This window comes from Triturus cristatus, chromosome 8, assembly GCF_964204655.1.
Source record: "Triturus cristatus chromosome 8, aTriCri1.1, whole genome shotgun sequence".
In the NCBI taxonomy this organism is placed as follows: domain Eukaryota; kingdom Metazoa; phylum Chordata; class Amphibia; order Caudata; family Salamandridae; genus Triturus; species Triturus cristatus.
The window spans coordinates 1,358,326,530-1,358,351,773 of record NC_140591.1 but is presented as its reverse complement, the minus strand read 5'-3'; positions in this window follow the sequence as shown (position 1 = coordinate 1,358,351,773).

Below are 25,244 nucleotides of genomic sequence, written 5' to 3'. Positions count from 1 at the left end.
TGCGGAATTTGGGTAATTTCGCGTTCCGCGGAGAACGCGAAATTGGCCAAAAATCTGCGTTCCGCGACTTCGCGAAATTTTTTGCTTGTTCGCGTTCTCAATTTGCGTGTTCGCGAGATATTTCACCCCGAGCACGCAAACAGCGATCGCGAACATGAAAAAAGTATCGCGAACAAGCAATTCCGCGTGTTCGCGGAATTTCTGCGTGTTCGCGGAGATTTTTTACCGTTTCGCGGAGATTTGCGTAACGCGATTACGCAAATTCCGCCCACCCCTAGTCAAAACTCCTTTTTTGTAGATTTGGAATTCTTCTTCATTACTGCAGTTACGTCTAGTCCTTGTTAGTTCTCCGTATGGAATTGAGCGTATTTGATGATATGGGTGTGCACTACTAGCATGCAGCAAGGCGTTGCATGCCGTTGCCTTTCTATATAGTCTGCTATTAATTTTGTTTTCTCGTATATAAAATTCTACATCTAGAAAGGCGATGCTAGTTTTGCTGGATTCCATAGTGAATCTTATGTTATATTCATTATTGTTCAGAAAGTCTAAGAAGCCCAACAGTTTTAACTGTGTACCCGTCCATATCATAATGCAATCATCTATGTAACGACCCCAGAATAAAATTTAGTCATTCCATTTAGAGCCCGATGGGCCCCAGATCTCCATCTCCTCGAACCAGCCCATGAACAGGTTGGCGTACGAGGGCGAAAACCTGGAGCCCATCGCAACTCCTTGTTTTTGTCTGTACCATTGTTCCTTGTAAAGGAATACATTATTATCAAGTATTAACTCAACCATCTCTATTAACATTTCAGTGTGGTTCCAGGAGCTTGCTGCCCTTCTGTTTAGCATCCTTCTCACTGCTGTTATGCCAATGTCTCTTTTGATACTGGTATAAAGTGCTGTTACGTCCAGTGTCACGAATGTCATGCTTTCTTCCCAGTTCAAGTCCGCTAGGGTGCCCAGGATGTGTTTTGTATCTCTAATATAAGATGGTAAATTTGTCACTAATGGATTTAGAAAGATATCCACGTATTCGAATATCCTCTCTGTTGGTCCGTCTATTCCTGATATGATGGGTCTACCAGGGGGAAAGGGGAGATTTTTGTGTACCTTTGGTACCGTGTAAATACAGGGATATCTTGGTCGGTCTACTTTTAGGTACATTAACTCGTTGTCATCTAGTAGTCCCTGTTCATGCCATCGTCTTAGTTGGTTATTGATGTAATTGGTTAGCATCCAAATAGGATTACCTGTTAGAATCTCATAGCAGTCTACCTCATTAAGTTGTGATAATATCTCTTGTTTGTAGTCTGTACTACGCATAATCACCATGTTGCCCCCTTTGTCCGCCTCTCTTATAGTTAAATCCCTGTTGTCACTGAGTGTTCTAAGTGCTGTCCTTTCCTTATATGTAATGTTGTCTTTTTTCATTCTGGACGCGGTGTTTTTGTTGTCATGTTTATCTAGCTCAGAAATTACTAGTTTATAGAAAAGATCTATATTGTTACCTGCTGACAATGTTGGAGTCCATTTTGATTTTTCTTTTAAATTACTCGAGATGCTATAATCCATATTTATGTTAAGGTCTCTCATGATTAAATCAGATGTTATGACTTCATCTTCACTGTCTGTTAGGGATATCAACAACTTGGTATCCAGTATATACTGTATAGATTGTTCACTAGATATCAGTAAGCCAAGATTTTGCTGAGTATTTTTATTCATACTACTGAGTAGCCCTGGTGATGTTTGTGAAACAAAAATAGATTTATTTAAGTTCATAAGACGCATTAAACTAAAAAAACACTTTGAAAAGAACAAATGTATGAATAAAAATACTCAGCAAAATCTTGGCTTACTGATATCTAGCGAACAATCTATGCAGGATATACTGGATACCAAGTTGTTGATATCCCTAACAGACAGTGAAGATGAAGTCATAACATCTGATTTAATCATGAGAGACCTTAACATAAATATGGATTATAGCATCTCGAGTAATTTAAAAGAAAAATCAAAATGGACTCCAACATTGTCAGCAGGTAACAATATAGATCTTTTCTATAAACTAGTAATTTCTGAGCTAGATAAACATGACAACAAAAACACCGCGTCCAGAATGAAAAAAGACAACATTACATATAAGGAAAGGACAGCACTTAGAACACTCAGTGACAACAGGGATTTAACTATAAGAGAGGCGGACAAAGGGGGCAACATGGTGATTATGCGTAGTACAGACTACGAACAAGAGATATTATCACAACTTAATGAGGTAGACTGCTATGAGATTCTAACAGGTAATCCTATTTGGACGCTAACCAATTACATCAATAACCAACTAAGACGATGGCATGAACAGGGACTACTAGATGACAACGAGTTAATGTACCTAAAAGTAGACCGACCAAGATATCCCTGTATTTACACGGTACCAAAGGTACATAAAAATCTCCCCTTTCCCCCTGGTAGACCCATCACATCAGGAATAGACGGACCAACAGAGAGGATATCCGAATACGTGGATATCTTTCTAAAACCATTAGTGACAAATTTACCATCTTATATTAGAGATACAAAACACATCCTGGGCACCCTAGCGGACTTGAACTGGGAAGAAAGCATGACATTCGTGACACTGGACGTAACAGCACTTTATACCAGTATCAAAAGAGACATTGGCATAACAGCAGTGAGAAGGATGCTAAACAGAAGGGCAGCAAGCTCCTGGAACCACACTGAAATGTTAATAGAGATGGTTAAGTTAATACTTGATAATAATGTATTCCTTTACAAGGAACAATGGTACAGACAAAAACAAGGACAAGGAGTTGCGATGGGCTCCAGGTTTTCGCCCTCGTACGCCAACCTGTTCATGGGCTGGTTCGAGGAGATGGAGATCTGGGGCCCATCGGGCTCTAAATGGAATGACTCAATTTTATTCTGGGGTCGTTACATAGATGATTGCATTATGATATGGACGGGTACACAGTTAAAACTGTTGGGCTTCTTAGACTTTCTGAACAATAATGAATATAACATAAGATTCACTATGGAATCCAGCAAAACTAGCATCGCCTTTCTAGATGTAGAATTCTATATACGAGAAAACAAAATTAATAGCAGACTATATAGAAAGGCAACGGCATGCAACGCCTTGCTGCATGCTAGTAGTGCACACCCATATCATCAAATACGCTCAATTCCATACGGAGAACTAACAAGGACTAGACGTAACTGCAGTAATGAAGAAGAATTCCAAATCTACAAAAAAGGAGTTTTGACTAGATTTGAGAAAAGAGGCTACAGCAAAAAATTACTTTCCAAAGCAGAGCAGAGGATTGACAAAATTAGGGCACATTTTGAGTGATTTCTCAAATCCTCTTCTATTTCATTAAAAAATTCTGACATGCAGACTGAAACATGCACTTTCAATACCAGCAGTAGTTTTCCCTGGTGAGCAGTAGCTTTACTACAGTGATTTAATGAGCAAAAAGAGTGCTAACATTCTGAATTTATGGCAAATGTGTGACACATCTGAATGCCTTCTTGATGGAATCAAAGTAAAAAACTGAAAGTATTTCCTACTGAGGAGACTGCAGTAAATGAGGAAATTAGGAAACTTCATAACAAATAAGTTTCCCAAGATGGCCACCAGAGACAAAAGAGCCCTAATGTAGCCCAAATATCACCCAGATGTAGCCCAAGTATAGCCCAATGACAGAATGTCCCAGAGTGTTCTTAAAAACAACTAGAGCGCTTGCTGTCTTCATTATGACAAAAGTATGGCACACCTGAAGCCATCTTGATTTGAATAAACTGGTAACACTTAAAACATTTAATTTAAAAAGGAACACAATGAGGGGGTTCATTTTGCCATAGAAATTATGATTAATGCTGAAGAAAGAAAATGAGGGCACATTTTGAGTGACTTCTCAAATCCTCTTCTATTTCATTAAAAAATTCTGACATGCAGACTGAAACATGCACTTTTAATACCAGGAGCAGACTTCCATGGTGAACAGTAGTTTTACTACAGTGACCTAATGAGCAACTAGAGTGCTAACTTTCAGAATTTATGGCAAATGTGTGACATATCTGAATACCTTCATGATGGAATCAAAGTAAAAAACTGAAAGCATTTCCTTCTGAGGAGACTGCTGTACATGAGGAAATTAGGAAACTTCATAACAAATAAATCTCTCAAGATGGCCACCGGAGACAAAAGAGCCCAAATGTAGCCCAAAATCACCCACATGTAGCCCAAATATAGCCCAATGACAGAAGTGCAGCACAACAATCCATAGAAAGCAAGAGGGAGGGGACAGGACCATGCACATGGACAACAGAGAACAGAGGGGCAAGAGGCAATGGTAGTTAGCTGACCATAATGGACAGACAGGAGAGAAAGCTGCAGCATAACAGACAATAAAAGGCAGGAGGGACGGATCAGGGGCATTACAATGGAACAGACAAGCCAGGAGGGAGGGAGTAGGGGTCTGCACATGTAAACAGAGGGCTGGGGGCAAGGGGATAGGGCAGGAGCAGCAAGATAGCCATGGAGGTCAGGCAGGATGGGCACTAGAAGAGCTACAGTGACACTGTGATGGCATACACACAGACCATGGAGGGAAGGTGGGAGGGGGTCAGGGGCAGCTAACTGACCACACAGGGAAGGTGGGAGGGGCCATGGCAGCACAGAAGACCATGCATGGCAAGTGGGAGGGTTAGTGGCAGCACAATGGCTATAATGGGCAAGAAGGAGGGTGCAGGGGCATGCACAAAGGACGATGGAGGATAGAAAGGAGGGTCAGGACCTGTGCACAGAAAAGAAAGTTCAGGGGAAGGGGCCTCACAACAGACCGCACGGGGCAGGCAGGAGGAGCAGTTGCAGCACAACAGACCAGGGAGGGCAGAAGGGTGTGGCAGTACAATGGACCATGTAGGACAGGAGGAAGAGGATAGGGGCATGGCATGTGGACAGGCAGGGTGGAGGTGGCAGGGACAGGTTACAGTCATCTGACAATGCTAGGCAGGTGGGAGGGGAGTGGCAGCTCAACAGAACACTCAGAGTAGATAGGAGTGGCAGGTCCAAGGAACATGGTGGGCAAAAAGGATGGAGCAGGGGCATGCACAAAGACATCAGAGGGCAGGGAGAAGGAGAATAGGGGCAGCAAGCTAAGCACAGAGTTTAAGCAGGAGGTCAATGATGGGGCATAGAATTGGGCAATGGAGGGCAGGAGGGGTGGACTGGTACATCATACTAAATTGAGGGCAGTGGCAGCACATCAGACTATGCATGGCAGGAGGGAGGAGGCTAGTCCATGGATTCACACAACAGAGGATAGGGAGGAGGGGGATGGGGCAGCCAGCTAACTGTTCAGAGAAGGCGGGTATTAGGATCTTTATTGTTTTTAAAACGTGTGTCTGTGCAAACTACTTAAAATATGAACAAGTATGCAGCATAATCTCACTTTTATTTAGGAAGAAGAGGACGTTTGTGACTGTGACTCTGGGCTCACTTGGCAGAAACACCCCCTGACCCTCCACCCCCTATCGCAAAATGTAATGCCCGTGAAAAGGGTAGGTGAACACAGTGTTATATAGAACATAGTCCTGAGAGCACGATTGAAAATGAAAACTAGATATAGTGTATGGTATAAACTATGCACCAAAAAGTGTGATATAAGATGAACCGGGCGTGAAATATAATATGCAATACATTGTGCGCAATGACAGATTCATTGGAGAGCGCGAGATAGCACAGGCACTAGCGCGTGCTATGCGATATGCGCCTTGGAGTGTAATATGCACAGGGCAGTGTTGTGTAACCTAACTAGTCTCTAAAGTTGTAATATAAAATATGTGCTGGGGAGAGTAACGTTGCATATGCACTGTGACAAAGATATGGATCCCAGATTGTAATATGTATGGCATAGCACTGTGCGTTATAACATACGCATTGAGGAAGGCACGTTAGATGGGGCAATATAACCCGTGCGAAGACAAGTGCGGCATGACATATTCACGGGGTGGTGTTACAGTGCACATGGGCTAGAGAGTGTCATAGCATATGCACTAGCTGGTGGAATACAACACAGAGGTGTGTGGCACTCGGCAGGCAATGGTGGGTGTAACACAGCATTGGGCTCTGCCAGGAGCGCGCTGTGACTCTCAAGTGATGTTCATCCCCTTTCCAGAGAGTAAAATAAAAAGTATTACACATCCGGCAGTGGATGTGTGTTTTATTAACCGTGAGGGGGGTTTCTTGCATAGTTTTGGTCGAATTTTTGTCGAATCCCCTTTGAATGGCTTGGTGTGCATGTGTATTAAATGTGCCCGTCAATAGCTACCCATGTTTGTATAAATAAACGACAAGGGTGTCTACCGGGATTAGGCACGGTAGGGCATCAGACATGTCAGAGCTTCACTAGTGGTGTAAATATATTCCACGTGGATTCATTGTATGCATAGTCGCCTTTTAATGAATATCACGCAAATCGTCAAGGTGATAGGTACGTACGGTTTGTCCAGCATGTCCTAGGTGTGTCTATAAATATATATTTTTTAAAAATAATAAAAAACAGTGGCCGGCCCTGGGGATTGGGGTCAAAAAAATATAATTAGGAGACAGGCCCTGGGGGATGGGGTCATCAGGGCCAATAAATTAGAATAAGAAGGGGAACCACACAGCGCCCCTTCTTAAAAAATTAAAATAAATAAAAGACTGGCATCGTGCCGGAGGCCATGCCCCCTCCTTGCAGCACTCTGCAAACACGCCCCCCTGGCGAGTTGTAGGTTGGGGAATTAATTCCTCTTCAATACTGAGGGTCCCTGAGGGCCAACTAGCCCAACAGGCATCTCCAGTATGCGCCACGGAGCTGCGCTGCAGACAGGTGTTCTGAGGCCAAGCCCCTTTTTACACCTCTCTGCAACGCAGCTCTGTGGCGCTTACTGGAGGTACCTAGTGGTCTAGTTTGACCCTAGGGACCCTTAGGATTCAAGGGGACTTAATCTCTCAACTTAGAACAGCCACAGGGCGCGTTTACACAGTGGTGAAGCGAGGGGACGGGGCCTGAGGTGACGTATGCAAACACGCACTATGGCACGTTTTAAATTGGGGATATAATTTCCCTTCAATACTGAGGGCCCCTGGGGGCTAACTAGCCCACCAAGTGCTTCCAGTAAGCGCCACTGAGCTGCATTGCAGAGAGGTGGTCCAGGCCGTGCCACTTTTTACACCTCTCTGCAATGCATCTCTGTGGCACTTACAGTAGGTACCTAGTGGTCTAGTTGGACCCTAGGGACCCTCAGGATTCAAATGAACTTAATCTCCCAACTAAAAACGGACACAGGGCGTGTTTACACAGTGGTGAAGGGAGGGGACGGGGCCTGAGTTAACGTGTGCAAAAACGCCCTGTGGCCTGTTTTAAGAGGTAGTTTTAAACCCCCTGCCCTATTATATACTAGGGGCTTAAAGAGGAGGTCATGCTAATCACAGGGGGACCCCAACGCATAATGTTCCCTAGTGTATGTAGGTGTTTTCACTGTATTCTAAGTGTCTTTTAACATAGCACTGGCTCTAGGACTGGTTAGTCAGACTCAGTTACCACCAGTATCCGTCTGAAAAAGTTGAGGGTACAGGATGATTTTGCAACAAGGATTCTTTCTGCTCTTCTTTTTGTTCTTTCTGCACGTTATCCTTCTTCCTGCACTTTTCTTCCTCTTTGAGGACTTCTGTTGCTTCTTTCTGCACTTCTTTTTTTTTCTTTCTGTGCATTTTTTCTTCTTTCTTCACATGTCCTATCTCTGTAGGCATAGTTAGAAATTAGCATTTGAAAAACCTTTGAAATTCACAGAAAAAACCATAGGTTTCAGGCACGTTATAGTTAGGAATTAGCATTTAAAAAACCTCAGAAATTCACTGAAAAAACCATAGGTTTCAGGGGTGTTATAGTTAGCTGGACTTTTCACTTGTACAAAACCATTGAAATTCCCCCGTTATAGTTAGTTCAGCTAACTATATCTCGCGCGCCCGCAATGCACTGCTGATGATGTCACATATTACATCACTCATGACATGGTCAGTGACATCACTCATGACATCACTGATGACATCTCAAATGACATCACTGATGACATCACTGATGACATCATCCTTGTGATAGAGTGGCAGACCTCCTCTCACCCTAATATAACCTTTGATACACACATTCAAAAATAGAGACTAAAATTTTCAAAACAATGGACATACCAATACCAGTTACAACAACCTCTTCAGTAATTCTAAGATCCACATACACATCCACTCATTCACCAACAGTCCTATACAGTCACTCATACATGTACTCACTCATCATATGTACTCATACACCTATACATCCTGTTACACAATGCCACTCATCCATAGAGTTACTCACACACATAGTCACTCATGCTAATAAAGAATCAAACATACATTTACTTGCATATACAGTTATACACACACCACCACACTTACTTCTAGGGAAACTTACACACACTTAGTCTTTTAAACAATCACTTATAGAAACACATACTTATTCATACAGGAACTCTTTCAATCTCTCACTCTCACATATACTCACTTATATACACCAATAGTCACATAAACTAGTTTAAAACATATGTAGTTACTCATAAAGACATTATTGAGACATGCATTCACTCACTAACACACCCATACACACACTCATCCACCCATACAGTCCTGCACACATGCTGTCTTCAACACATACAAACAGTGAGTCACTCATTCATGCACCTATGCACTGCGTAATACCCTCCACCGAACCATGCAGACACTCAGACTGATACTCAAAAAACCAACTAATAACCTATATAGACACCCATGTAGCTACTCACCAACCCATGCAGCCACTTATACAAAAAGTGAGAGACTGATACAGATATTTACATATTTAAACATTACTCACTAAGCCATGTATTCACTATGATACACTTAATCAGTCAGTTACACAATCAATTTTTCAAAAACAAAGCATCCATTTAGACACTTATATACCCATTTATTCTTCCATCGATCTTGAGATATACATATATAAAACATATTTAATTTTCAGAAAAACACACATTCACTGGATGATGTCATCAGTGATGTCATCAGTGTTGTCACTTGAGATGTCATCAGTGATGTCATGAGTGATGTCACTGACCATGTCATGAGTGATGTAATATGTGACGTCATCAGCAGTGCATTGCGGGCGCGCGAGATATAGTTAGCTGAACTAACTATAACGGGGGAATTTCAATGGTTTTGTACAAGTGAAAAGTCCAGCTAACTATAACACCCCTGAAACCTATGGTTTTTTCAGTGAATATATATATATATATATATATATATATATATATATATATATATATATATATATATATATATGCTTCTCCAAAACGGTTATTTTATCCGGTTTGTGTGGCGCTGCAAAAAGGTGCGTAATCCTCGCGGTTCGAACCACAAACCGCTAATACATGCCAACCATTTCCTCCTCGAAAGAAAATTAGGGTCGCACTCCAGTTCGTGAATATTGAAGGATTTATTCACAAATCATTTTCAATGTCAGCAATAAAGAAAGGCACACAGGTCCCAACCAACGCGTTTCGGTATGCTCACGATACCTTGCTCACGGTCATTAGTTTAACTCCTGGTGACTGATATTTAAACTTTACTAAACAAAACTTTACTGAAAAAAACTTTAACAAAAGGAAATGATGGTACCTCATTTCCTGTTCATGACAAGACTTACTCCTCTGACTGATGGGAGTTGTAGTCCGTTAAATTTAAACCATTCTATATTCTAAAGTAGTTACGAGACAGTCATGGGTAAGCAATGATTAAAGGGAATAATTCATCAAACACAATCAATTTAAACGATCAGGCCGCACATCGAGTCATAATTCAAAACGTAATTTCAATCATGATGAATTATATATACATACATTTTTCTCGAGCTGAAAATTGATACATAATCAACATATTAATTAACATTCTCATTCATTGAATGAAACAAACCCGTCACTTTGTTTCTAAGGGTTTGGGATCAAGTTTTAATGTATCGGGTTGAAGGTTCCCGTTTAACCCTTCAGTGGGAAATGTTTATTGTCATTTTAACCCCTCCAGTGGAGTGTCTCTCCCCATATTAAGATAGGATTTCAGCCTTCCATTTAATCTTGTTGTTGATAGCTACATATGCAGGTTACTGTTTGGTTGCTTTGAATCAGATGTGTATATATAATTCTTCCCACTGATTTAAACCGTGTGGTGTCAAGCTTCTGAAGTTCAAAATGTGACGGGATTCCCGTTGGCATAGCATTTTCTCTCTATTGCCACCGCGTGTAAGTATCGGGATGGTTTCTTTTCCATAAAATTTCAAAGATTTCCAATTACCATTGTGGCAAAGGTCCATATGTTTTGCCACTGCATTGTTCTTGTCTTTATTTTTAGTTGCACGAACATGCTCTAAGATTCTTTTTTTCAGTTCGCATATGGTGCTACCCACGTATTTTAATTTACATGGGCATTCGATGATGTATATGGTATATTGGCTTTTGCAAGATATCAAATCCCTTATTTGCCATGCTTTCTCATTAGCCATTGTAGTTTCCATGGTTGGTTGCGCAATTTGACACACCTTACAGTTGTGGCATTTGATAAATCCTTTGGTTTTAAGCCAAGTTTTCTTGGGTTGTTTTGTTTTTAGATGACTGTGTACCAGCCGATCTTTCAAATTGGTCGCTCTTCGATATGTTATTGTTGGTTTTGATCCCATTCTTTCGCCAATTGTGCCATCCAGCTGTAAGATTTTCCAGTTCTTTTTTATGATGTTTGATACTTCCTTTGATTCCAAAGAGAAGTCCATAATTAATCTGATGGGTTCCGTTTCTGATTGTTGTTCTATCCCTTTAGGTTTCAGACACTCATTTCTCATGCTTCCATTGGCTCTGGTCCAACATCGATTAACAATCTTTTCATTGTATTTCCTGGCTTTGAATCTTTTAATTGTCCCGGCACTATGTTTTTTCCATTCTGTTTCTTCACTGCATATTCTTCTTAACCGTAAAAATTCTCCGTACGGTATACTTGATATCAGAGAGGGTTGATGGAAGCTTGTTGCTTCCAAAGTTGCATTGGTGGCTGTTGTCTTGCGGTGAAGTGTTGTTTCCAGTTGATTGTTTTTCACATAAATTTCCGAGTCCAGGAAGATCACTCTTTCCTTATTAATTACGTAAGTGAATTTCAATTCACTTATGCTGTTGTTTAGTATTTGAAAATAATCCTGGAATTCCTCCACCTCCCCGTTCCAAATGATGAAAAGGTCATCTATGAAGCGGGTCCAGCTCACAATCTGTTTGGTATATTTCTCATTTTGGATGTTCCATGCAACTTTCTCCTCCCACCAGCCCATTGTTAGGCAGGCATAGCTTGGGCTGAAAGAAAAACCCATGGCCGCTCCGTTCTTTTGTCGGAAAAGATCCTCACTAAACAAAAAGATGTTGCATGTGAGACACATTGAAATCATGTCCAATAACATTTCATTATGATTTTTATAATGAATGTTTCTTTCTTGTAGGAAAAAACTGATGGCATTCAGACCGAAGGTGTTGTCAATATTGGTGTACAAACCAATTACATCCATTGTTATTAGGTGATATGTGCTTTTCCACGTTATTGTTCTTAGGATTCTTAATAGATCTGTTGTGTCCTTTATGTATGAGCGTAGTTTGGCTACATATGGAATAAGAAAAAAATCAATATAGATTGATATTGGTTCTAATAAAGAACCTTTTGCCGATAAGATTGGTCTCCCCGGTGGGTCTTTTTGGTTTTTGTGTATTTTGGGGAGAAAATACATTGTTGCCAGCTTCGGGAAATCTACAAGGAGGTACCTGCTTTCCTCCTCATCTATCAAATTTTTTGATTTCCATGTCCTGAGTTTTTTCTCCATATCCAGTTTGAAGGTTGCAGTGGGATTTGTATGCAGCTTTTCATAATGTGTGTTGTCTTGTAACTGCCTCATAACCATTAACCACAAATTGCCCAAAGCATTGAGGACATACTCGACTGCTGAAGGAACCATCAGGTTTATTCAAAAGGAAAACACGCATTGTGGTTAATGGATTTACATGGCAGCCCTGCCATGGAGGACTGCACCATCTGCATAATCAGGTCAGAGGCTGGGAGCGTGGAACTGTGTCAGCGCTTCACACAGCACTGCAGAAGGGGAGAAATGTAAACATGCTCAGCACCGTGGCCCACTAAGGGTAAGAATAAAGTAAATTGTACATTTACAAAAGCGTAGCCTACCTTAGGTGTTAACAAAAACTCTGAATGACTACGAAGTCCAGCATGCCACTGTGATTGGAAACGCATCAGCACGGCCCACTGAGGGTATTTAAATCAACGCATGTGGAGAATCAGAGACATCTGCGGGAGTAAATGACAATTGGCCTATGATTAAGAGGCAGGAGCCTCGAAACGCGTCAGGCCGGAGAACTGTTACATGGAATGCCGATGCGTGTTTTCCTTTTGAATAAACCTGATGGTTCCTTCAGCAGTCGAGTGTGTCCTCAATGCTTTGGGCAATTTGTGGATAATGGATTTACACGGCAGCCCTGCCGTGGAGGACTGCACCATCTGCATAATCAGGTCAGAGGCTGGGAGCGTGAAACTGTGTCAGCCCTTCACACAGCACTGAAGAAGGGGAGAAATGTAAACATGCTCAGCACCGTGGCCCACTAAGGGTAAGAATAAAGTAAATTCTACATTTACAAAAGTGGAGCCTACCTTAGGTGTTAACAAAAACTCTGAATGACTACGAAGTCCAGCATGCCACTGTAATTGGAAACACATCAGCGCGGCCCACTGAGGGTATTTAAATCAACGCTTGCGGAGAATCAGAGACATCTAAGGGAGGAAATGACAATTGGCCTATGTTTAAAGAGGCAGGAGCCTCGAAACGCGTCAGGCCGGAGAACTGTTACATGGAATGCCGATGCGTGTTTTCCTTTTGAATAAACCTGATGGTTCCTTCAGCAGTCGAGTGTGTCCTCAATGCTTTGGGCAATTTGTGGTTAATGGATTTACACGGCAGCCCTGCCGTGGAGGACTGCACCATCTGCATAATCAGGTCAGAGGCTGGGAGCGTGGAACTGTGTCAGCGCTTCACACAGCACTGCAGAAGGGGAGAAATGTAAACATGCTCAGCACCGTGGCCCACTAAGGGTAAGAATAAAGTAAATTGTACATTTACAAAAGCGGAGCCTACCTTAGGTGTTAACAAAAACTCTGAATAACTACAAAGTCCAGCATGCCACTGTAATTGGAAACGCATCAGCGCGGCCCACTGAGGGTATTTAAATCAACGCATGCGGAGAATCAGAGACATCTGCGGGGGTAAATGACAATTGGCCTATGATTAAGAGGCAGGAGCCTCGAAACGCGTCAGTCTGGAGAACTGTTACATGGAATGCCGATGCGTGTTTTCCTTTTGAATAAACCTGATGGTTCCTTCAGCAGTTGAGTGTGTCCTCAATGCTTTGGGAAATTTGTGGTTAATGGATTTACACGGCAGCCTTGCCGTGGAGGACTGCACCATCTGCATAATCAGGTCAGAGGCTGGGAGCGTGGAACTGTGTCAGCGCTTCACACAGCACTGCAGAAGGGGAGAAATGTAAACATGCTCAGCACCGTGGCCCACTAAGGGTAAGAATAAAGTAAATTGTACATTTACAAAAGCGGAGCCTACCTTAGGTGTTAACAAAAACTCTGAATGACTACGAAGTCCAGCATGCCACTGTAATTGGAAATGCATCAGCGCGGCCCACTGAGGGTATTTAAATCAACGCATGCGGAGAATCAGAGACATCTGCGGGAGTAAATGACAATTGGCCTATGATTAAGGGGCATGAGCCTCGAAATGCGTCAGGCCGGAGAACTGTTACATGGAATGCCGATGCGTGTTTTCCTTTTGAATAAACCTGATGGTTCCTTCAGCAGTCGAGTGTGTCCTCAATGCTTTGGGCAATTTGTGATTAATGGATTTACACGGCAGCCCTGCCGTGGAGGACTGCACCATCTGCATAATCAGGTCAGAGGCTGGGAGCGTGGAACTGTGTCAGCGCTTCACACAGCACTGCAGAAGGGGAGAAATGTAAACATGCTCAGCACCGTGGCCCACTAAGGGTAAGAATAAAGTAAATTGTACATTTACAAAAGCGGAGCCTACCTTAGGTGTTAACAAAAACTCTGAATGACTATGAAGTCCAGCATGCCACTGTAATTGGAAATGCATCAGCACGGCCCACTGAGGGTATTTAAATCAACGCATGCGGAGAATCAGAGACATCTGCGGGAGTAAATGACAATTGGCCTATGATTAAGGGGCAGGAGCCTCGAAATGCGTCAGTCTGGAGAACTGTTACATGGAATGCCGATGCGTGTTTTCCTTTTGAATAAACCTGATGGTTCCTTCAGCAGTTGAGTGTGTCCTCAATGCTTTGGGCAATTTGTGGTTAATGGATTTACACGGCAGCCTTGCCGTGGAGGACTGCACCATCTGCATAATCAGGTCAGAGGCTGGGAGCGTGGAACTGTGTCAGCGCTTCACACAGCACTGCAGAAGGGGAGAAATGTAAACATGCTCAGCACCGTGGCCCACTAAGGGTAAGAATAAAGTAAATTGTACATTTACAAAAGCGGAGCCTACCTTAGGTGTTAACAAAAACTCTGAATGACTACGAAGTCCAGCATGCCACTGTAATTGGAAATGCATCAGCGCGGCCCACTGAGGGTATTTAAATCAACGCATGCGGAGAATCAGAGACATCTGCAGGAGTAAATGACAATTGGCCTATGATTAAGGGGCAGGAGCCTCGAAATGCGTCAGGCCGGAGAACTGTTACATGGAATGCCGATGCGTGTTTTCCATTTGAATAAACCTGATGGTTCCTTCAGCAGTCGAGTGTGTCCTCAATGCTTTGGGCAATTTGTGGTTAATATATATATATATATATATATATATATATATATATATATATATATTCACTGAAAAAACATAGGTTTCAGGAACCTTATAGTTAGTTGGACATTTGACTCATATAAAACCAGAGAAATTCGCCTGTTATAGTTAGTTGAGCTAACTATAACTCGCGCACCCGCAATGCACTGGTGATGACGTCACATATTACATCACTCATGACATGGTCAGAGACATCACTCATGACATCACTGATGACATCTCAAATGACATCACTGATGACATCACTGATGACATCATCCAGTGAATGTGTGTTTCTGTAAAGTTTAAATATTTTTCTTATATATCTATGCCAAGGTGTATTGAAGAAAGAGTGAATTTACAAGTCCCTGAATGGATTATTTAGTAGGTGTGTTACTGACTGTATAAGTGAGTGATGGAACATGTGTTACTGAATGGATGGGTTAGTGACTAAACTGTGTGAAAGTCAGTATTAGTTTCTCAGTTGGTGTATAAGCGGCTCATGTGTTGGTGAGTAGCTACATGAGTGTCTATATGGGTTATTGATTTGTTGTCTGACTATCTGCATGGGGGCCTGAGTGTCTGTCTGGGTGGGTGCGGGGGGTGTGTGACTCTGTGCATACATGTCTGAGTGGGTGATTCACTGGTTGTATGGATTAAAACGTGCATCTGGGAAGGGCTGTATGGGTGAGTTAGTGTGTGTATGGGTGAGTTGGTGAGTGAATGTATGTCTCACTGGTATATGTGTGAGTAACTACATATATTTTAAGGCAGTATATGTGAGTGTTGGAGTATATAAATGACTAAATGTGAGAGTAAGTTATTTGAAGAGTGGGTGTATAAAAGAGTGTCTGCTTCTATCAGTGATTGTATAAGACAGTAAGTATATGTTAGTATCTGCATAAATAAGTGATGTGGTGTGTGTATAAATAACACAGTTGGCGTGTATAACTGCATACATGATTAAATGCCTATGTGATTGATTCTTTGCATGACTGACTAGGTGTGTGAGTAACTCTATGGATGAGTGGTAGACTGTCACTGTATGTATAGGTGTATGAGTGCATATTATAGTACTGCATTGATGAGTAACTGCATGTATAAGTGAGTGGATGTGAGTGTACACCTAGGAAATAGTGGGTGGTATGTAGTATCTGGCATTGGTGTGTGTATTGTTTCAAAAATAGTAGTCTGTACTTTAGAGTGCGTGTATCAAAGTTTATATTAGGCCATCAGTATGTGCATCAGATTATCATGTGGACGATGTCATCAGTGATGTCATCAGTGATGTCATTTGAGATGTCATCAGTGATGTCATCAGTGATGTCACTGACCATGTCATGAGTGATGTAATATGTGACGTCATCACCAGTGCATTGCGGGCGCGCAAGTTATAGTTAGCTCAACTATAGCATTCCTGAAACCTATGGTTTTTTCAGTGAATTTCTAACGTTTTTTAAGATACTAATTCTTAATTATAACATATGTAAAACCTATGGTTTTTTCAGTGAATTTCAAAGGTTTTTTTAAATATTAATTTCATATTTTAATATTTATAAAACCTATATTTTTTCTATTTTAAAAAAAAATATTTTGGAACTCTATTATCCTTTTTTTTTTAAATTTGAAAAATGATGTAATTTTTTAAATTTTCAAAAAAAAGTATGTATATTTTTGTTTTGTTTTAGAAAACTAGACTCCCGTACCGGTAGAGTACCAAGCTCCATCACCAGGCGAATCCTATCTGCGATATTGCGAAACTCGTTAAGGATGCTCATTTCGTATCCGATGGCTTCGTAGCACCGTGTCCTGCCTAACATCATATACGTATAAGGTCGCGCCAGCTGCTAGTTTGGCATTCAACGGGTGCGCGGTACCAAGCCGCGTGTTACGTCATATACGTCTGAGGTCGCGCCGGCTGCGCATTCCGTATGCGACGAGTGCACGCTGCCAGGCCCTGTGTTATAGACGTATGGTATCACGCCGGGTACACCATTCCCTCATTTATTTTTTTATGTCTCAAAACTATATCTAAATAAGTTTAAAGTGTATATGAGAGCAAGCGATAATCTAAAATATTTTAAACATTTATATATTTCTACCTGTATTAGGCTTATATTATGGTAAATATATTTTCTCAAAATCGCGTTGGTGCGGCCTCCTTGCGCGCTCTGTGCGCGCTTGCCCTGTGACCTTAAAAAAAAGCTTTTGATTGGTTCATAACATTTCCCATTGTAACAGGTGGAGGACCCCACCCATTTGAGTCATTCTCTCTACACCGTTTGATGAGAGACACCTCTTCTGCTTACAGAGCTTTTTTTAAAACAATTTTGCTGTGTTCACATACCTTATAGTACACACAACATGCAACGATCATCTTGATCAATAATCATGCTCTGTACAGTAGCCTTCCACGTGTGATACCCATGCATCTGAAACATTACCTCAAAAAACAAATGTGTGTTACACAATGCCACTGGTGTGTGTGTGTGCGCGCATTATTGTGCTGCCTTTCGGCCTGGGTATTGGTGGCTCGAAGGGGTATCATCAGCCACGGGCAGAGTGCACATCCTAGATCACATGTGACAAACAGTAAAGAGTAATGTGTAGATTTGTGTTGCAGTATGCTCTGTTGTAAGGCTTTACCAGTATAGTAGTGTGTCATATGTGAGACTTTCAGATTCACATTTGACATGCATTGCTTAACTGTAATGAGCGTTATCACTGTGTATGATGTAGCTTCACTGCTGCTCCTCCCTCCATCCGAGCACATTCACAAGTGTGCGCTTCGCAATAGCAACACTTTCAATAATGCCGCACACCATTGACATGCGTGTCTGCGCATAGCCACAAGCTTGACAACGACATGTGATGTTGTCCATTCAATTTTTTCAGAGAGTATCTCATAAGCGATAGTTCCCGCCCTCCCGGTATATGCTACATTAATGTAAATTGAGGATTGTGCGACGTTAAAACTGCAACAGGGACACACACACATAAGTACAATTCCTGCCCAGGAAGGAACTGAACAACGCCGAGGTTCCCGGAATAATTATTCACACCCCTACACTGGCCTGGCATACGCAAGCCCAGCCCACTTTGCATACGTATAAATAGGATAACGACTATGCCACATGTCCCAGTTCTTCCACACTGCTTCAGGTGATATGGCCGCATCCACCTCGCATATCACAATGCGCAATAAAAAAAATGGATCCATGAGGTGTACATCATCCTGGCAATCAAAACTCCATCTGAAATGTGAACCCTGCTGGACGTCGTGTTTGGACACAAACTAATGACAGCAGGAGAGCAGTGCGGCCTGCGTGCACAGGGGCTGCAATTGAGCGTGGTGCGGCGGAAGGGATGGGGTGCATCAGCCTGGGTGCACAGGTGCAAACAAGCGATGTTGCTGTGTGTAATGATGTGATCTCTGACCTCATTCAGTCACATCTCTCTCTCATTTTAAGGACCTGCTGAACCGTACTGTAGGCCTGAGCCAGCGGGCAGCGCTGCTCTTCAGACATGTGGCGTTGGCTTTTGGGGCACTGTAGTGAGTTGATTACTAAGTGTACATGCACACAGACTTGCCCAACTGCATTGCACATGCACATTATGCTTCTAACATGCGCTCTGTTCCTTTGTATGTGAACGTTGGCATAATATATTATTATTTACCCTTGTGTATTCTCATGCACTCCAACTCCTCTTTGAACCACGATTACCACTAACAGTTGGTAGATCGTACTTCAAGAAGGAAGGATGCACTCAACTGGTGTTCTCTCTTAAGCTTGAAATAAACCTTCATTTACCTTAAGACGTTTCCACCATTATATTATTTCTCCCTTTTCAGACACTGAATCAGTGGAGCGGATGCTCAGGCCGTGATGAGGCCCTGGGCATTCTGACGCCTTCCATCGTGGTATCAAGACACCATCCCTGACCGGAGACCTGCTGTGCCACCCTAAGAGAGGCACCCTGGAGTTGGATCTCGCACCGGCACGTCGTTGGACACACCGATTGTGGCAGGTGAGCAGTAAAGCCTCGATGTGCAGGAGCTGCAATTGAGCACAGTGCGGGGGAAGGGGCTGGGGTGCAGCAGCCTGGGTGCACAGGTGCAGACAAGCGACGTTGTTGTAGATAATAATATAACCTCTGGCCTCATTCATATCTCTGTTTCATTTGAAAGACTTCCTGGACCGTACTCTTTCTCGCGGAACCCAGTGTCCCAGACATACGGGTGACGGGAGTTGAACAGTGAGGGCTGGGTGCAGTAGGCCAACGCTCTGTCTCCTCCTCCCTCTGTTCTTTTGACTCTCCTTCCCCTTCTCCCTTCCAACCACTCGCTCTCTGTCCCATTCTCACTTTCTTCCTTTCATTCTGACTACCTTTCTTTTTAGGTGTCACCTACGCAGTGCACATGCACAGCATAGGAGCCCTTTAGTCGTCGTGCAGCTCTTTTTACAAAGCACATACTCATGCTTGTGGTGGCATACGACTTGCAAGAGTGCGCAGCCACGTGCCACAAGCACGAGTATGTGCTTTGAAAATGAGCAGGATGCGCGATCACGTACCCGCTCATCACCAGCACACTCACTCAAGCACCTCTGAGCACCACTCACTTGCTTTTTAAAATTTTATTTTAGCGCACGCACACACAACTCCCGGGCTTGTTATTTCATTGTACGTTTTTAGAGCGCCTAAGTGGCGTCTTACGAGAACTTCAGGGCGCGTGCTGCTATTGCCTCTTTTCTGATGCCAGCTCATGAGTGCGGCTTAAGGCTGCCTCTGGTCTCATGCATTGAGCCAATGGTGGTGAGTTTTAGGCATAGGAACCTCATACTGTGAGCAGGAGCCAGTGTCACCGGGGAGGGTGCCTTGGGTCAAAGGGCAAGGAGCCTTTAGTCTTGTGCAGAGGGCGCTTGCTTGAAACATACAGTGCGCAGGGCTTTAATTGGGCCGGGTCCCTCCTGGTCGTAGACCTGACAGCAATTAACAAGCATTTGCAATGCAATAGGTCTCACATTTACGCGAGTTTGAGCTATTGACACTGCAAATAACAATGCCTTTTATTTTTGTTTTTGTTTTTAAAACATCAATAAAAGGCATCGTCATTTACAATGCCAATAGCTTAAACTCGAGTTAATGCGAGACCTATTGCACTGGAAATGCTTGTTCTCTTGGGCATGGCACACATACTAATGTTTCTTTTTTCTCTTGCAGGGTTTGCACACTGCTTCCGGAGGTGTCCCCCCACTTCTTTCATGTTTTACTGTTGTTCGAATAAAGTTACGTTTCCATTTATTTGTGTTGTTTTAATAAAAGTATTCTTTTTTACCAATAAATAAGTGAGTGTATGGGTCTTCTTTTTCTGACAACACTTGTCTGTAGTTTATTGTAAAAATCGGCGGTTGATAGTAGGTTATGAGGGAATTTTTTTAAATTTTGCGGTGCACCTACCAAATATAAACCAACAGACTAATACATAAATGAAACCTGGGTAATTCTACAATGGCAAGGGTTCTATGAGTGTATCACTTTAAACACCATGAGTACTGCCCTTGTGATTTCAGAACCAATAAGGCTCTGCCTAGGGCCACCGAGGCTTCAAGGACTGGCGAGGCTTACCCTGCATATTTAAGTAAAGCCCCGGAAGTTGAGTTAAAATGAAGCCCCCCAATCAATTTGTAAACAATAGGTGGTGTCGATCATCTAGTCTGCGAAACATCTCTGTGCCCTCCCGCGATTAATTCACATGTGAGATTAAGGTCCTCAGTGCTGCAGAGACCGCGCAATATAATAATAGGATTGGCCCCAGAACATTACCCACCTGTGGTCTCATTTAAATGAACGGGTGAGACCCCGCTTCAATTTTGTTTCTCCATTTTTACCATCCGGATCCGCTTTCTTGAGGCGATACAAGGTTTTTCTCCTCTCGCTTCAACGAGGCAAACAAGAATTTACTATCACAGGGTGGAAGCAATGTTCCCACCCTGTAATAGCAAACATAAAAGTCCAGAGGATGCACACCCCGGGACATTGTATGAGCTGCACCTGGGAGGTGGCGCTCCATAGGGCCATGATGCATTGGTTAAAACATAACTACAGAATTAGTATAAACGCATACTAACACTACTTGCACACGTATAGTACAGCAAGCAGAGTGTAGTGAAGAGGCAGAGGAAGCCCAAAATCAAACAATATAAATCCTACCAGAGGTAGGATCACATACTTTAATCAGCCGACGACCCTCGGATGAGTAGAAACAGCTTCACCAAACGCAAGCAAGCTCAATTGGTGAGTGCTGCCTTCTTTTTACCTCCTCCCGCTCGTCGCCAAATTTATGTAGTGAAGAGGAAGACAGCAGTGGATTCGATAAGTAGATTTATTGCAGGAAAAGAAGACAGCTTAAACAGCCACCACAGAACCAGACAGCAAGGCAACCGTCTTCTCCAGCACCATGTACAAATGCCACAAGATTCCCCTCATGACAGCCCTACATTCTAACATTACATACTTAAATTATAGTAGCATTACATACTAACATTCTACTATGACTTACGTTGGAATACTACACAGAGCACATGACTTTACAGCAATGAGCTCATGGTTTCATCCACGAGTCTTGAAACCAGTAGGGGTGAGTAGTTCGCTTCCCACTCCCTGTATTGTATAAACGCAAACTAACACTACTTCCACAGGTATGCTACAGCATCCCAGAGCACATCACTTTACAGCAATGAGCTCACAGTTTAATCCCCGAGTCTTCAGACCAGTAGGGGTGAGTAGTTCGCTTCCCAATCCCTGTATAGTATAAATGCATACTAACACTACTTACGCAGTTATTCTACAGCGGGCAGTATGCTATAGCGCCCAGAGCCCATCACTTTACAGCAATCAGCTCGGTTTGATCCCCGTGTCTTCACACCGGTAGGCGTGAGTACTTCACTTCCCACTTCCGGTATAGTATAAACGCACAGTAGGGGTCAGTAGTTCGCTTCCCACTCCCTGTATGGTATAAACGCCTACTAACACTACTTCCACAGGTATGCTACAAACACCAGCGCACATCACTTTACAGCAATGACCTCACGGTTTAGGCTCTGGGTTTCATACCGAGTGTAGCAGCATCTCATCTCAGCACCATGTCACTCTGAGGAACACTGCACTTTCAGTACGGTAGGAGTTACTACTTCGTTTCTCACGCAACCACAGAGGTTACAGTGCTCCTATCGTCCTGTTTCCTACTCTTTTTGTCCTTTTTCCCCCTTATTTGTTTCAACGGAATCACAAAATGGCTGCCAACACTTCCTAGTTGCAACCGCTCGCACCACTCGCAGCCAATAAGCAGCAAGCTCGTGCTCGTAACGCCTCAGCCAATCAGAAGGCAGAATTCCCAAATTCGATATTTCTCCAAAACTACTGAACAGATTTATACCAAATAAACAAAAGCGTGCTTTCTAGACCAATACCCTTCTCCCTGCCAAATGTGGGGTAATTCTGTTCACCCATTCGACCTGTAGCCTTGTCTAAAGTTTCCTATGGAAATTAACATTGAGAAAACACATTTTGGGACTCCCTTTTTTCTCGGCCCCCCCTTGATGAATCACCCCCAAACTTTCAACATAGGAGCTGATATGAACAAATAACTAGTTTAAAAAATGTCATGAAGATTCATCAAATGACGCCAAAGTTATAAGCAAAACAAAAATGCTCTTCCTATGGAAACTTGGTCCTAACTATAACAATATATATATTCACTGAAAAAACCATAGGTTTCAGGGGCGTTATAGTTAGCTGGCCTTTTCACTCGTACAAAACCATTGAAATTCCCCCGTTATAGTTAGTTCAGGTAACGATAACTCGCGCGCCCGCAATGCACTGCTGATGACGTCACATATTACATCACTCATGACATGGTCAGTGACATCACTCATGACATCACTCATGACATTCCAAATGACATCACTGATGACATCACTGATGACATCATCCAGTGAATGTGTGTTTTTCTGAAAATGACATATGTTTTATATATGTATATCTCAAGGTCAATGGAAGAATAAATTGGTAAATAAGTGTCTAAATGGATGATGTGTTTTTGAAAAATTGATTGTATAACTGACTGATTAAGTGTATCTTAGTGAATACATTGCTTAGTGAGTAATGTTTAAATACGTAAATATCTGTATCAGTCTCTCACTTTGTGTATATGTGGCTGCATGGGTTGGTGAGTAGCTACATGAGTGTCTATATAGGTTATTAGTTGGTTTTTTGAGTATCAGTATGAGTGTCTGAGTGTCTGTATGGTTCGGTGGGGGGTATTACATAGCGCATAGGTGCATGAATGAGTGACTCACTGTTTGTATGTGTTGAAGACAGCATGTGTGCAGGACTGTATGGGTGGATGAGTGTGTGCATGGGTGTGTTAGTGAGTGATAGACTGTCTCAATAGTGTCTTTATGAGTAACTACATTTGGTTTAAACTAGTATATCTGACTATTGGTGTATATAAGTGAGTATATGTGAGAGTGAGAGATTGAAAGAGTTCCTGTATGAATAAGTATGTGTTTCTATAAGTGATTGTTAAAAAGTAGGGGTGGGCAGAATTTGCAAAATTAACTGTCGCAAACTATCGTGAAAATGCTGAAAATCTCCGCAAACACGCCAAAAATATCGCGAAGACGCGGAAGTTTTTTTCCCGCTTGTTCGCGGTAATTTTTGCGTGATCGCGGGTCGCCAACTTACCCATGCGGTTGCTCATGGGCGCGGCCATCTTGTTTTCACTTGTCCCGCCCTCTCGCGATGCTTACTTCCTTTTCCGGGTCGCGCAATGCATGTTCGCGCCCGTTCGCGGTCGATATTTCCTGTTCGCGACTGCTTTTACTTGATCGCGTTGCTTTTTGCTTGCTCGGGAGAAAATATCGCGCGAACTTGCGCACATGGTCGCAATGGGCGCGGCCAACTTGTTTTTCACTCTATTGCATGGTTCTGGGGCCTGATTTTGAATCCTCCCAAAATCTTTTCAATCCTTTGTTTATAGCCACTTTTTTTGGATCTTTATCACTTATTATTTCTCTAACTATTTTCCTGCCTCTATATCAGGGGTCTCCAACGAGTAGCTCGGGAGCTACTGGAAGCTCGCAAGTACCTTCAAAGTAGCTCTCAGAGGTGAAGTCAAGCCCAGTATAAAATTCAGAGAGTAGGTGCCTATTAAAGAAGGCAGCACTGCTCATCTCAAGACCTTTAGAGTGACAGTCACCAAAACCTATGGCAGTAACTCATTTTTACACTCAAACACACACTGTATCGGCGTATAGGGCCTGCCACTTGACACACTGTATCCAATCTCAATATAACTAAGCCACAAGGAGATTGACCATGTACTAGTCCCTTCTTTATCAATCACAACATGTGTCTGAACAGTGTACCATTAAAGAAGTAGGCAGCAGTAGCATGCGCAGTAATCAGTGCTGGCCCAGCAAAGTGTGGGACTGCAGGAGTCTGAGTGAAAATGTGACAGTTGGGTGCATGATCAGCTCAAGACCGGAGGAGAACAGGGCATGATCCAGACCAGAGAAAATTAAGAGCCTCATCAGCATTTATGTGCGATCATAATAAACACTATTATTTCCTGAAAGCTACGCCTGGTGTCAAGCCTCAGCAAATGTGTACGCTAGCCCCCATTATAAGGGTGTTATCTCTGATATAATTGTGTCAGTTTCTGGCATAATAGTGCCAATGGCAAAATAATGGTCATCCTTTACTATTTTGGGTATTTTTGGTCAAGTTGTGGTATACTGGCAGCCATCATTTACATACCAGGAGCATGACTGGTCTACATTTACCTATTCCTGGAATATTAATGGTCATGACTGATATATGGTTTCTGGCTTTTCTTCTGGAAAATTGAGTTTGTTTGTCCAAAGTGGAAAGTGGTATTTGATAGAAAAATGTACATTTTCAGAAACTAAACTGATGAATGATAATTCAGGTTAAGCTGGGGTGACCAACTGTTGTACTTATGTCTTTTGTGCCGTAGGGCATGTCAAGATTTGAATGTTACTTCATAAGTCAGGTGGAGGCATTGTATATTGATGGCATTTCTGATGGTAACTGCACCTGGAGTACTTGCGTGATAACTACTGATAATCCTGCTTAGGGTGGTCATAGTGCAGTCACTGTTTTACAGTTATAAAATTGGGT